Raw genomic sequence first — 3,351 nt, forward strand, 5'->3', positions numbered from 1 at the left:
CATGCTTCCAATGTAGATTTAGTGATATAAATACCAGCTTTTCCTCGATAGCATCAGAAAAAAAAAAAGTTCACTCCAAAGTGTTGGCACACATTGAGAGCGATGCTTGATTAGGGCAAACAGAAAGGGCCATTCTGCTTACCGAGCTCAAAGTGACCTCCAGTGAGCACCCTGGGCAGCTGTGCAGGGTGTAAGGAAGGATGCATTAAAGTGCTTATCGAAGCTACTAGCACACAGGAAATCAAGAGTTACACTTAGGTTGCTGTAGTTAACTATTGCCATGGGAGTGCTTTCCAACGGGACCCAACCGTTCTGCAACATGTGGAGGGAGGCACATCGGGCCACCTGTACCGGTGCTACTATTCAGAGTGACCCAGGTTTGAGAATGGGTCTCGCTAGCAGATGTCCTTTCGTTGCCATTTGGGAGACCGTGATTCACTAAAAGCACAGCCCTTACAGCAGCCATGGAAGCTCAGAAGCCAAGTTTTTGGTAATTTACTGCCTTCAATGGTCAAGGCTGACAAAGCCAGTCACTAACTGTGAGAATTCCAGTTCTCAGTATTTCCCAAAATTCAATATACTATGGAGAGTGTGCAGGAGGCCTCTAATGTGTAAACGCATCAGCTAAAGTTTTAAACTTCACTTTAAAAAAAGCGGTGATGAGTATTATTTTTGTCCTCCACATTGCCGATGTCAATTCTTCCCTCTCCTGTAAACACACACACACACACACATACACACACACACACACACACACACGCTCCCTGGCTGATAATGCAAGTAGCTTTGTGATCAGCTAAGTGACATTTTCCTCCAGTGTTTCAAGTGTTATTTTTATCCAGTACTTATACAACTGAAAGAAGTCACCACTGTGTTTACAAAAATACATCATAATGACACACACTGCTGTTTCGACACATTTGCACTGGAGTTGTGACTCAAGCATCCCTCCTGACGTGTTTGCCAAGCAGCTTTGGCAAGCGTCGCCACAATAAACACACACCAGCAAGACTCACTCCGTATGTGCAAAACCATTTTCTATGACATTTCTCCAGATTCACGTGTGAAAGCGGTCACAAATGAACACAGACCTGTACTGTGAGATGGTACAGCACTGTCAGAGGAAACTATACATTTAAAACCTTTTCTAAAAAGTCACCAAAAAAGGACCTTCAAACCAAAAAAGATAACTGTCTATACAAAACTAAGGAGGTAGTCAGTGGGTGTCAGGGTTAGACTAGCACACATACTGAATGCTTAACCCCCTTCACCAAAAGAAAAAAAAAAGAAAAAAGGAAAAAAGGAACAGAATTCAAATGAGTGAATGCTTGTGTTCTGGACATGGTTCACATCTTCCCACGAGCTCCATCCACTTTCTCAGAGGTGAGAAAAGAGGCACAAGTCATTAAATGGCAGAGATATGTAGAAACCACAAACCTGCAGATTCCTAAGTCTGAGTTATTGTTTAGACTTTGTGTAAACATCTAATATTTCAAGAATCACTACTGGACTGAATAATAATAAAGTCCTATTGCTATCTGTGACCATAACCTGATGCCATGTAGAGTAGCTGTGTCAAATACAATTGTAATTACATGTCTCCTTATCATCCTGATAGGGTCAGGGATGACACATGGACCACCCACTGTGACATGCATCTCTCAACACCTGACCAAGACCTGACAGCACTCTCGTGCTCCTACGCTCTCGGCTACCTTCTTAGGGAAGCCTGATGAAACACATGGTCAAAGTCCCCCAAATGCTGTGATGGACAAGGAATAGGGCTAAGACCTGGCACACACACTTTCAAGCAAAAAAAAAAAAAAAAAAAGCTACAAATTGAAACGCTTCAGTTTTTTTGATACCAGGAGAGGCTGAACAGTGCACCCACGAAGAGGCTGGTGAGACATGTGACCTTATCAAATCCTTACAGAACACTGTTCCCCTCTACAGGTTCCTGGTCCCAGTCCCTGACAGGTCATCCCAGGGTCAGCCTCCTCTTGGCAAGATCTGTGCCCGGGGCATCAATCACCGAGAAGCAGGCATTTTAATTTGGAAAATGAAGAATACACCATGACGATGTCACTATTAACTGTGGAGCTTCTGACAGCCGGGACACTGGACCTACCTAATCACTGACAGAAAACGTCACACTTAGTCACGCCAGCCTGGCAACCACATTTTTCTCACTGATGAAACGGCACAGCTGCATCCTGAGCTGTTTTTAACTCAAGTCTCCTTCAAACCAACACTAAATGACTCAGGGTAATTCTAAGAGTTGACAGAGGGTTAAGTTTTGTGTTGGGAGAGCAATGTTTCTGACTGCCAGAATGATGTGGAAAATCAAACCAAGTTGACAGACAACATCCTCAGACCTCCAAACACTAAATCAAAGGCTTGTGGAGAAATGAGGGCACCCTGATCCACGGTGAGTTCTGAATCCCTGCCAGAGATGGCACCTTTTGCAGGCTGATTTAACACTCAGGTGATCACCCAGGAAACCACTATGACCTGAGTAGCAAGCACCCCAGCCTTAAATGGAAGAAGCCAGCAGAGTGTTGAGACAGGTCTAAGGGACCACCTGTTGGTATCAGGCAGTGGACTAAGCTAAAGAAAACAGCAGTTGCATAAAGAGAGGCAGGAAAAACGGACACCTGACTGGGGCTGAAGACCGCAGGTCCTGGGCCCAGGATACACATGGAAACTGGCTGCAGATGCCGAGGAGGCCGGTGCTGTGGTTCTTAGTGTCCTCATGCACACAATGGCCAGCACCACGCCGCCACCAGTTTCAGAACTGGTTACTTGTGGGCAACTGCTGACAGCGTTCACTGGGAGAAGGAAGCGGCTCAAGAGAAGGGCAGCGGCCGGCCTAGCAGCAAGGGCGCCCTTTCAGGCAGCAGAAACATCAGCCTGTCTGGAGGTTCCAGTCCCGGCCCCACAGCTGCGGTCAGACAAAGGCTCCAAGATGGTGCACAGAAGGTGTGTGCAGACGCCTCAAACTCACAGGGGAAAGATACAGCCTGCAAGTCTGCATTCCTTAAAAGCACCTGCTAACCATGGCTGCTGTAGCAAGGACCATGTACCCAGGAGGAAGAGGAACTGAAGCCCAGTGCGAAGGGGAGATGGGAAGGCAGATGAGGTGATGGCGGGCTCCCCCAAGGCTTTATGGCATTGGGAGTTTCCTAGGACAGACTTCCCAGACCTCTGATCAACATTAAGAAATACCCCCTTCTCTTGGACTGCCAAAGACACTGCTCTCATCCACTGTAAATGACAGCTCACTTACTCACTTTCTTTTACTTCTAAACTGCTCAGCTGATTTGTTCAAAGTCTGATGCTAAATACTGAATA

The sequence above is a fragment of the Peromyscus eremicus genome, chromosome 10 (assembly GCF_949786415.1).
Source record: "Peromyscus eremicus chromosome 10, PerEre_H2_v1, whole genome shotgun sequence".
In the NCBI taxonomy this organism is placed as follows: Eukaryota; Metazoa; Chordata; class Mammalia; order Rodentia; family Cricetidae; genus Peromyscus; species Peromyscus eremicus.